The sequence below is a fragment of the Halyomorpha halys genome, unplaced genomic scaffold (assembly GCF_000696795.3).
Source record: "Halyomorpha halys isolate HHAL.00 unplaced genomic scaffold, Hhal_1.1 Scaffold1652.1, whole genome shotgun sequence".
Lineage (NCBI taxonomy): Eukaryota > Metazoa > Arthropoda > Insecta > Hemiptera > Pentatomidae > Halyomorpha > Halyomorpha halys.
This window is the reverse complement of record NW_027105404.1, coordinates 82,851-95,186: the sequence shown is the minus strand read 5'-3', so window position 1 is coordinate 95,186 and position 12,336 is coordinate 82,851. Positions and strand designations below refer to the sequence as shown.

Genomic DNA, 12,336 nt, shown 5'->3' with positions numbered 1-12,336 from the left:
ACTAGAGGGAGGGTGCCATATGTCACTATGATATCCACTCACCCCAGCATCACCTAGGGAGTTAGCGGAGAATCAGAAGCCAAGAGGGCGAACGCCGAATCGGTCGCATGCTGTTAAGTTTGCAGCGAGCGTCTTCTTCTTTTTGGTACCACGGCCAACTAAGTATGTCTGGGTAAGAAGCAGCGGCCCACCATCCATCAGGTGACCCATAACATGTGGGGCCGAAAGGAAATACTCGGTCACAAGAAAGAACTTTTCTACCAACACAAATGGCGACCCTAAACACATCATATTAACATCTCACCTATAGACCAATTTTTCCCCCATATCTAAATTCTTACATACCTAACTAACATTATTGTATTCTTTTCGGACTCCCCTTTCCACCAGTTATTTCGTTTTATTTTAATATATAGGTTTTTCTCAAGAACACTTACTCTCTAACTAAACCCTTTCTGATATCTTAAAAGTAAGACTTTGATCTAATTCCTTCATGACTTAAAATTTGAGGAAGGTCCAGTCAAAAAAATAATAATTTTAAATAACAAAAAACAAATAAAATTACTTAAAGAGAAATTTTACTAGCCCCCCTCAAAAAAAAGAAGCCAGGTAAACATAACCATTTATTTTTAATTTCTTTTCATTAGAGATACCAACGTTTTGACCAAATCATGTTAGCCATCATAATTTGTGGGGGCTATTTAAGAACCCGTCTAGACCACCTCGCAGATTACCATTTCTTCCTATAAATTCTATAGGTTCATGTAGTTTTTAATACTAATCTCCCGGTTTTTCTTGTTTCGCCATTTAAAGTGGATTATAACAACTATTTACAGTAAAATATGAACGATAGAATATTAATATATACATAAACTCTGACTGACAATCAATAATCAAAAAGGTTAAAGTGTTTCATGGTTCAGGTAAAAGGTCAGCAAAGATTATATTTCAAAAAGCGTGGAAAAACATACACAATTAGCTAAATACAATACAACCTAAAAGCACAAAGAAATGAGCTAACGTGAATACTGAACAGGCTGTCAGCATCGCCTTCAAGCATAGCAAATTTAAGTTTTGGTTCAACACTGAAAATTGAATATATTGAACTAAAACCTATATTAAGACAATGATCTAGTAGGATCTGAATATAAGGACCTCTCAGTGTTTAGGTCTTGACAAAATGCTTTTCTACACGAATGGTTTAAGACTATTCTACAAGGAACGTCCAAAATTGAATTTTAATATAAAAAAATACTCAAACTAGAGTTGAAAAAGATGGATCAAATGAAATGCTTCGAGAACAAAATTAAAAAAAAAAAAAACGTGCCAGAGAAAATATCGGTGAATAATTAAAAATAATTAATTTGACATTCTCATAGCTGCTGTGCAAGTTTGTGGGCCTATCTATTTATTGCTTGGCCGTATTATGTTGCAATAATTTTAGTATGTGTATTCCTACAAATTTTATACCATAAGAAAATGCGCTTTGTAAAGTTCTGTGCCGGATAACTTCTAAACTTGTGTAAACTTCTTCTTTTTTTACTGGCACAACAGGCGCATGAAGCTGCCCTTGGCCTGCTCAACGGCCGCCAATCATCTTTCTCTACCTTCTGTAAGGGTAACTGGGATACTGAATTGTCGCAGATCCCGCCCAGCAGCATCCCTCCATCGGCCCTTTGGCCTACCACATTGCCGCACACTATCCGAAACGTAACTGTACAGTTTAGGAGCCACTCTTTCCTCGGTCATCCACATTACATGGCCAAGCCATTTAAGCCACTGTATCCTTATGTACGAGGAGATGCTGCATTCCTTGTAGAGCACTAAAATTTCACCGTTTTTCCTTCTTCGCCAATTACCATTCTTGCATACGAGCCCTAAGATTCTCCTCAGAATTACTCTTTCAAACCTGTCTAGCAGGTTAATGCTTTTATTGCTCAGGGTCCACGTTTCTCAACCGTGTGTGAAGATTGGCCTCATCAACGTTTTTTATAGGGTGAACTTGCTGGTACGACTAACAAGTTTGTTTTTGATTAGCCTTAAAATGGAGAAATAGGCTCTATTTCCAGCAGCAATTCTCCTTTTAGCGTCTTCTTTTTCTTCAGCTTGGTTCTCATTGATAATATAGACAAGGTAAGAAAAACTTCTTACCACTTCGAAATGTTCCACTCTGTCTCTGGTCTAGTGGCTTCTAAAGAATTGAAATATGTAATTGTCAAGACAATACAAATTTTTCCATAGTCTAGTTTTATTTTATTAACTTTTAAAATACATCCCAATATATGTGAAATTAACCATGACCGATTAGTCTTCATGAATAAAATATCTGGAAAACTGCAACTGAATGAAAAGTCACACTAATATATGTAATATTGGTTAAATTGGCTTTTGGACATAATACACCAGGAAATAAATGAAAAGAAAACCTGTTTTCTAAGACCGCCATCATATCAATAAATCATAAATATATTTTTTTTCAATAGCTGCCAACTATTTTATTTCTTAAGAAATACATCATAGTGTATTTATAAACAATAGTATAAAAATTATGATAATACAAAAATATATTATTGTGTCTAGAAATAAAGATTCTAATACATCATTGTGTGTAGGAATATAAGTTCTATCAGAAGAGATCATTTCCGTTATTATATCTTAAAAAATGTTTGTTAAAATATATTGTATAAAAGTGTATTGTGATTCGAGATACAACAGTTGTAATACAACCTATATAATCTTCAAGGGATGTATAGACAACAAAAAAAGGAATCTTTGTAGCTTAGATATATTAATATAATTTAAAGAATTATCAATATTACTATAAAGTAATTCTCAAACATTGAATGGGTTAAGATTATTTTTTACTATTTTGTATATGTCAATTTATCATATATTTAATTAATATTATAAAATTTAGTCAACCTTCTTCATCTACCGCTTGCATATATGAAGTTACGTTACTTAGCTAAGACATAATATCCTCTTATCACCTGAACAGCAATCGCATATCCGCTTTGTACTAGCACTCGCCTCCCTTACCCTTACTCTGTACCTCCACGAGATTCCGGTTCTCCTATTAGAATTTTCATGATTTATTTTGGGAAATTACTCTTCAGTGAAGGAAGATTTTCCAAACAGAAGGGACATTTAATCAACAGTATCACTAATTAAATTAATAATAAAACAGGAACTCCTGACTTCATCGAAGCTTCAACTTAAAGCCAGGCGCACCTTCACTTTTGATTGGCTGGTTGAATTGTAGTAGGCTGTATATTTTAATGGAAAGAAAACATGATTAACTGAAAAGAAAAATCTTTTGCGTAAATTACTGTTGATGTTTTTTGCTAGGAAGAGTTAACTAATTTTGATCATGGATCTAGAAAAACTGTAGGTATGCCTAATGATAGTGATGGATCTTGTGAACTATATTGAATGATATGGACTTACTGAATACTTCCTTTTTCCTCTCTTCATTCCTTGATTTCCTCCCTCCTCTTCTCCGGAAGGCACTTCAGATTTTCTCTACTCATCCATTATTTCCACTAATGAAAGGAAGAAACAAAATTACTGCTGGTAACAAAATGATGGCTCTCTCACAGAGGGCGCTAAAAGTGATGCTAGGATCCACTGGACAAAAGGGACCCCAGTAGTGCCTACATTTTTGGGGGCTCATCCAATACAGACTTTCGGTTCCCGAAACAAGATGTGTTATTGCTCCAAACTCTAGCAATAAACACATGAAAACTCTCATGCCCCTAAATGGGTTCTTCACTATGCTAAATCATTTACACTTCATTGCCAATCATAACCATTGCCATTCTCAATGCCATAATTTAAATTTATTATTTATTTGATTATTATATTTATTATTTGATAAATTATATTCCCAACTACTAGAATATATATCTATGACACAGTTGTCTAAGGTTCCGTAATAGTTAAATTATTTTTAACTGTTTTTGAAATATCCTGAAAAAAAAAATTCATGGCACAGAATCCGTGACTGTTCTCTGTAACGTAAATCTGCATAACTAACCAATTGTATAAATATTGAACCCCCTTCTATAAAGCTGTTATCACGTCAAGAAGAATTGCCTGTTTCCCTGAGGAAGTTTCATTAAGAACAGTGAGTACTCTCCAGAAATTATTTCATGGCACATATTTCCAAAATCATATTTATAAATACCCAACTAAATATAAACTGCCTCGTCCACATAACATGGAAAGCAAGATTTATCATAGATTTTTATTATAAATAATGCAATGTGGTAGAATGCAATTCCAATATTGTACGGATCAGTACCAAAATATAAAAAACGGGAAGGCGAAAATTATGAACAAAACATTTTTATCTTTATGTTGTTATAAAAATTCGAAGTTCAGGCCTTTCCGAGATCCAAATACCGAATATAAAGTTTGTTTCTTCCAATAATACAACAATTTAAGAAAAGATAACGAAGCCGTAATTCTATTGAGAACGTTTGGGTATTCTCGGAATTTCCCATTCCAATCTGTTGTATCTATTTTTCTTTTTTCTTCTTTAGTTATTCAATTATTACTTTAATATTTCGCATTTATCAATGTTCATTATTTCTAACATTGAGAAATGGCTATTATTCAATTATTTAAAAAAAAAAACTAAACTACATTCAGGATTTTTTAAAAATTTTTAAATATTATTTTAATAAAAATTAAAAAGTAATACTTAATAAATAATTATTAAATACCACTTTATTGTTCTTTACTTCACTAAGTTTAATGAAAATCGGTTGTGTCATTTTTGAGAGTGTGAAAAAATCGATTATATAAAGTGGCACTTCCGTCAGGTCGAATTTAACGTAAAAGTTGTGGTAACCTTCCGGGAGTACACATACTATAAATATACAGTTTTAGTTTCATGCGAACTTTAGTTTTTGATCTAGAATTGCCGCACACAGAAAAATACTGACCATTTTGCGAGATTGGACTCAAGGGATCTCGTGAATGAACAACGTATTTTCGTTTAAGAACTAGAATAAATTTTGCATGATCGGGATACTTCCCCTTTCTATATATTTCATATATTGGTAAGCGAAATTAAAAATCTGTTGCAGTGCGTACCACACAGTTTTCACAATAAAGATTCTTATTCTAGGCTTTCTCCAAGCCCCTCTCATAATTCTTTTTTGTGAAAATAACGGATATCAACTTTTTGCCGACTAAGAATACAACTAAAGGTAACGAATTGGATGAAGATACTTGACCGCATAAAGTAGATTGTAGGAAGATAATCCGGGTTGCAGTCTATTAAGGTACAAAATAGTAGAAAAAATGTTTAATGTTGTCCAACGTTACACCCCACATTGCAAGGCTGCCTAAAGGCTAAATGAATTCAAGATTAAGACATTGCCCTGCAAAGTGGGGTGAAACATTGGTTAACATTAAATAATTTGTTCTACTATTTTGTACCTTTATTGACCGCTACCCGGACTATCTTCCCAGATAACGAAGTGTATCAAAGCACAAAGCATGTTCGAATATGGATAATTTATGAATACAGTGTTTTAAGATTCGATTTTAATCCCCCTTTTTTTAGAGGATTGTAGAATTTCGAAATAGTAGTGCTTAGTTATGATAAATGATGTTCCTTATGTTAGTGAAGTCGACTAAATAGTTACATAACCTCTTACTGTTTATCATCAAAATTACACTCACTTTATTAAGTTGCGGTTAATTCACCTCGCTTAGATTATTAAGGTGGTAGCAATTTTTCTTTCCCCTCTCGATCAAATTACTAAGCTTATGAAAACAAGGCTAAATGACTACAACCATCACAGTTTGATTTTAAACAGCATTTGAAAGGTTTCTATATTTTATTGTTATTATTTATCTGTGGTTTGTTATCACGCTTAGCATTAATTACATCTTGAAACCATTTTTTTCTATTAAAACATTTTCTTTTCTTAAAGTAGTTAAAATATAAAATTTATGAAAGAAAAACTGAAAAAGAAAAAATTAATGTAGATTCAAATTCTGTTTCAGAACACATTTTTTTATGATAAGAAAATGGTATTATGATAACATGTCATTTTAAACCAGTTACTATATATTTTTTTAAATTATCAATTTAAAATAAATATAGTATCTATGAGGCATCATTAAAAAAAAAATTGCAACTTATTTGTTCAATTATAATATCTAACAGACAAAACCTGTAAAATAATCAATCAGAAGGGACATTAATATTTTGGGCCACAATCTCATATTTTTCTCACTTATATCATTAAAATGAATATATAACATTAACACTAAATTATAAATAAATTTTTTATTAGGATATAAATCTTTTCTTACAGGAAAATGAGATCGATCGTACTTTTGGCAGCTATTCTGGTTCTCGCAGCAGTTGTCTGTGCCCAAAGATCAAAAGGTATTCTTTATTAAACTTCTAGCTAAATTGTTCTCAAAACTCTTGTTAACAGTTAATTTAGGTTATCCATTTCGTGTTACGCCCGTGATTAAAGTAAATGATAAATGAAATGAAAATCACTTTCTACTTGGTCACTTGGTGTTGTGAACCACATAATCTCTTAGAAGTAATAATAATGACAAATCAAGTAACACTCGTTTGGATATACCATGGACACTAGATCAGATCAAAATTAAATTTAGACGATTATTCTTTACATATATGCGAATGATTAATCATCAAGGTAGTGGAAAATGAATAAAGTTTAAGTAAATCTAGAGAAGAACATTTATCAATGGAGCCTATGCAAGGAAACGCTAAATAAGAAACTTTTTCAATGAAAACAATTCTATAAGAAAATATATAGAAAGTAGATGAGATTTTGTGTTTAATAGAAGGATACTAGATAAAAAGATAAAGAATATAAGAAGTTTTTTTTTCTCTTATGCATTGAAATAAAAATGGACCTAGAAGGTACTGCCGGCAATAACCACCCGTACTCGAAATAAACTAATAGAAATAAATATTTAAGAAGTTTAATAATTGGGAAAATGAATATGAAGTAATTTATTTTGCTTAATTGCATAGTTTTTTATATACTACGAGTAATCGTATCCGACGTTAGGGAGAATTAGAAGATGACGGATACGTACTGGGAATAAACCACGAAATCTAATATTACAAGAGCCGGGAAGAAAAAAAGGCAGTTATCTCACCCCAATTTTTGATTACTTTAATGAAAACTATGTATAATTACTAATCAAAACTGATGAGTCTACCAAATGTAGGGAGAGGAATAAAAAATGGCGGCTGTTTCCAAACCTTAAAAAAACATTAATTTTTCATTCGGAGATCTATATCTTAAAAACTACCAACAACACTAGAAAATCTAAGAGAACATTGTTTATAGAAGAGTTAATTTTCTGAAATATTAGCCCAAAAAGAGCTATTTACGTCCAATAGTTCTCGAGATATAACTTTTTAAAAAGCAAAATTTCTTAAAAATCTACTGAAAGATTAGTAGTTAGTTAATTAATTTTGAGAAATTTACATCTCAAGAACTATGTGACGTACAGATGTCTATTAGGACTCACATTAAAGCTAGTTTCATGAGCTATAAAGTAGTTTATGACGTTTATTTCCGTAAAAGTAGTAGTTTTCATGAAATTTGCAAAAATAAATTGATTTATAGTTGTTCGGACAATAAGTTTGATTTATGAAAAACTTCATTTCAGAAACAATTGGACGTACAGATGTCTGCAGAGGCTCAAATTAAAGCTAGTTAAATTTACTACAAAATAGTTAATTATGTTTATCTTTGTAGGAGTAGTAGTTTTTATGATATTTGACAAAATAAACTCACAAAATGTAAATTTTTAGTTGTTCGTATAAAATGTTGGATTTTTGAAAAAATATATCTCTAGATCTATAAGACGCACCTATGTCTGCCAACACTCAAAATAAAGAAAATTTAACTTACTACAAAGTAGTTTATGACACTTATCTTCGTAGAGGTAGTAGTTTTTATGATATTCACATATGAATATAAATTTGGCAAATGAAAATTTGTCCGAACAACTATAAATAAATTTATTTTTGCAAATTTCATGAAAACTACTACTCCTACGAAAATAAACGTCATAAACTACTTTATAGCTCATGAAACTAGCTTTAAGTACGTTCTATACAACATTTTTATGAAGTGTTGCTTTTTAAATATCCCGAAAACTATTTAACGTAAATAACTCTATTAGGGTTCATATTTTAGCAAATTTACTCTTCTTTAAATTACGTTCTCTTAGGTTTTCTTGGGTTGTTCCTAGTTTTTAAGATATAGCTCCCAATGAAAAAATTAGTTTTTTTTTATCACTATGACACAGCCTTCATTTTTTATTCCCCATACCTATACTTGGCAGACTCATCAATTTTGACTATAATTATACATAGTTTTCATTAAAGTAATCAAACATTGGGGTGAGATAACTGCCTTTTTTCTCCTCTTAGGCTCTTGTACTATAAGGAGGCATTTAGGGTTGATAAATTGGATCACAATTTTCGTGTGATTTGGTAATCTGAAAGGCAGAGTCGAGGTTTTTCATTGAACTGGGAGATGGTTGAGTTATAGCAACGTAGTGGGTAACAATGAAAACAAATTGAAATTTAGTTGGTACTTTATAATGCTATTCCAATAACAATAAGGGAGTTTATAACAAAAATAGCAATTTCTCTGTGATTTCAGGTTCCAGTGTTAATATCCAGAGAGATTGGGGTATGTATAAATTATTTTGATTATTTGTTACTATGCATGACAAACTTTTATTTTTAGTAATCATCATCTATTTTACATATATAGCCAAAAATCATATTTTATTTTGTCTGTTAATTTTTTTTAGAAAAGTCTATCCAAGAAGCTGAAGAGAGAATTAAGATAGCAATGGGTAAGTGTGAAATAACCGGAGGATTTATGTAACTTTATAATTTATGAAAAAAAAATAGTAGTTAAATATAGATTATCATTTATTTTTTATGTTTAAAACGAAATTTTGTTTCAGAGAATAACCCAGGCCAGGAGGAAAATTACAAAGAAATGTTAGATCAACTTGGTAAGAATCATGTTGAGCATAATTTATTTTTTATATTATTGAAGGTTAATGTGGTCGCACCAATCTCATTATTGCGCTAGGGATCTTGCCAGAGGGGAAAATTCCTTGGCTATGTTCAATAGACTTACAAAATAACAATAACAGCAGGGCCCTAGACTTTGAAAGATGTGATGTAGATTTGAATGATATACTCATGTTAAGTTTAACCTCTTAAAGAACTAAAAATCATGGATCTTTCTGGGGTAAAACTCCCATTGTCCGGATTATTCGTCCGTCTCCGAATAAGACTTGCTACAGGACGTTAGTTCTGTTTAAATATCATCGCTCCAAAATGATTCTGTGGCCAGAGAGTTTGGTACGGAAGGAACAGTAACAATTGTTTAGACATTGAGTTTCTGATTCAAAATAGAATTCTTTAATTTTTGAGGGATCTTCAGTTTTTTTTATTAATGCAATATTGGTTTAGGATTTCAGCTATGTTGTTTCAAATTCGGGTTGATAAACATTCTTTTACCTATCAAAAACAGTAATGAAGTAATATGAAATCTCTATGATTGAGTGGAGAGGATAAACAAACACTGAATGGAAATAATATGTGGAGATGGAAACAACATGGTGAGATGGGGAGACGTTTATTATTACATAATCGATAAAAAATGTTTTCTAGAACATAGTAATGAAAATGTAATCCAATTAATGAAACAAAAATGTGTGTAAGAAGGAAATCAGATGAATTAGATACCGGTCAATGAGGGAATGCTGATTTGTAAATATAATGAAGTCATTGTATGTATCTAACTGGGGTAATAAAATAGCATCATCATCAGCTAATGTTTCCAAGAGAGTAGAACGATTTATAGAAACATCATTGATGTAGGAAATATGGAGAACATGTCCCATGATGCAGCCTCGTGGAACAACATCATCTACAAGGTGACGATTGGATTATTCCCCATCATGCTGAACTAAAAAGGAGCGGTTAGAGAAAAAGGTTTCAAGAACTAGGAATCATGAATGGAGTAAACAGATTTTGAGCGTAAGAAATAAACCGTTCTGTGTCACCCGGACGTCTCCATAACCAACAGAATTATAATTGGTTATAAGTTCAAAGAACAGCTTCATAGACTTTTATTAGTGCAAAGAACGATTCTTCTCCTTCCAGACACAAAAGTGCAAAAGCGCTAATGGAAAACCCTAGTAAGGAAGAAGTCTTATCTTAAACTTAAAAATAATCAGTCAGATGGAAATATAATCCTGTGAAGAAATTAAGAATCACTGAGAGGCTGGAATTTCTAAAACACAAATATCCGTGAAAATGGTTTAGAAAAATGAACAGTGTCTGAACAATGGAACGAATTTTTACTTTTTCCAATTCTCAAAAAGAGACTAAGAACAGATTTTTATAGTTATTGCGAAAACCGACCATCCAAAATGATAAATATTAATGTTGATCCTAGATAATCAAATCATGGGGGTTGAGGAAGTCATTGGAGCCTATCAATACCGCTTTAGATGGAAACAATTGATGAAATACTGTCCTTAAGAATAATTATTAGAGGGGGAGAGAGAAAGATATATGGTTTTATGGACCATCAGAAGTTTGTTAGTTAATGTATAAGGTGTGTATTAATAACTTCTTTTTTTGTTTTTTCAAATCGTAATACAGCAAAATGTTTGCTAGTTAGCTAAAATCGCAACCGTTTGTATTTTCAGTTTTCTCAAGAAAATTGTATAATTCAACTTGCCACGGTATATATGCAATATAGTATATTAGTAGAATGGTCCAATTAGAATATTCAAATAGTCCAACATTGAGGAATTTCACCAAAAGTGTTTTGATATTTTGCAATACTAGGTTTTTAAGAGTGCTGAATACATTGGATTACATTCTCATTTTTTTTAATACAAAAAATCAATTATGTCTTTTTTGTGTGGCGCCAAAAATTTACTTCGCAATCAGCACACTAAATATAAACGGATTTTCAAAAGTTCTTTGCGACTGAGATCTCTTCCTGGTCACTATTTAGTACAACCCGAACCTCATTTAGTACATGAGCTGGGTAGAAAAAAAGGCAGTTATCCACAATTTTTGGTTACTTTAATGAAAACTATGTATAATTACTTATGTAAATTATTAAAAAAAAAAAAAATACTAGTCAAAACTGATGAGTCTGCCAAGTGTAGATACGAGAAATAAAAAATGGTGGCTGTTTCAAAACCTTAAAAAAACATTAATTTTTCATTCGGAGCTCTATATCTTAAAAACTACCAACAACACTAGGAAATCTAAAAGAAGAGTAAATTTGCTGAAATATGAGTCATAATAGAGCTATTTACGTCCAATATAGTCTTTTAAAAAGCAACATTTCCTAAAAATGTACTGAAATATCAGTAGTTAGTGAATTTGAGAAATCTATATCTCAATAACCATTCTACGTACAAATGTCTATTAGCACTAAAATTAAAGCTAAATAATTGTACTATAAAGTAGTTTATGACCTTTAACTTCGTAGAAATAGTAGTTTTCATGATATTTGCTAAAATAAATTAATTTATTGTTGTTCGGACAATAAGTTTGATTTATGAAAAACTTCATTTCAGAAACAATTGGGCGTACAGATGTCTGGTAGCGCTTAAATTGAAGCTAGTTAAATTTACTACAAAATAGTGAATTATGTTTATCTTTGTAGGAGTATTAGTTTTTATGATATTTGACAAAATAAAATCACAAAATGTAAATTTTTAGTTGTTCGTATAAAATGTTGGATTTTTGAAAAAAATATATCTCTAGATCTATAAGACGAACCTATGTCTGTCAACACACAAAATAAAGGAAATTTAACTTACTACAAAGTAGTTTATAACACCTATCTTCATATGGGTAGTAATTTTTATGATATACACATATGAATATAAATTCGGCAAATGAAATTTTGTTCGAACAACTATAAATCAATTTATTTTAGCAAATTTCATGAAAACTACTACTCCTCCGAAAATAAACGTTATAAACTACTTATAGCTCATGAAACTAGCTTTAATGTGAGTCCTAATAGACATCTGTACGTCACATAGTTCTTGAGATGTAAATTTCTCAAAATTAATTAACTAACTACTAATCTTTCAGTAGATTTTTAAGAAATTTTGCTTTTTAAAAAGTTATATCTCGAGAACTATTGGACGTAAATAGCTCTTTTTGGGCTAATATTTCAGAAAATTAACTCTTCTATAAACAATGTTCTCTTAGATTTTCTAGTGTTGTTGGTAGTTTTTAAGATATAGATC

General features: G+C 31.1%; 1 long non-coding RNA gene across 2 annotated transcripts in view; it reads right to left on the bottom strand.

Annotated features, from left to right (window-relative positions):
* LOC106690307 (uncharacterized) overlaps window positions 1-12,336 on the bottom strand; it is a 51,696-nt gene that overhangs the window by 10,822 nt on the left and 28,538 nt on the right. The window contains exon 3 of one of the 2 annotated variants that reach the window (XR_010844438.1): window positions 3,448-3,542. The exons of the other annotated variant lie outside the window; for it this stretch is intronic. This is a non-coding gene — a long non-coding RNA (uncharacterized lncRNA). The remainder of the gene's footprint in view (window positions 1-3,447; window positions 3,543-12,336) is intronic. 2 annotated transcript variants of the gene reach the window in all.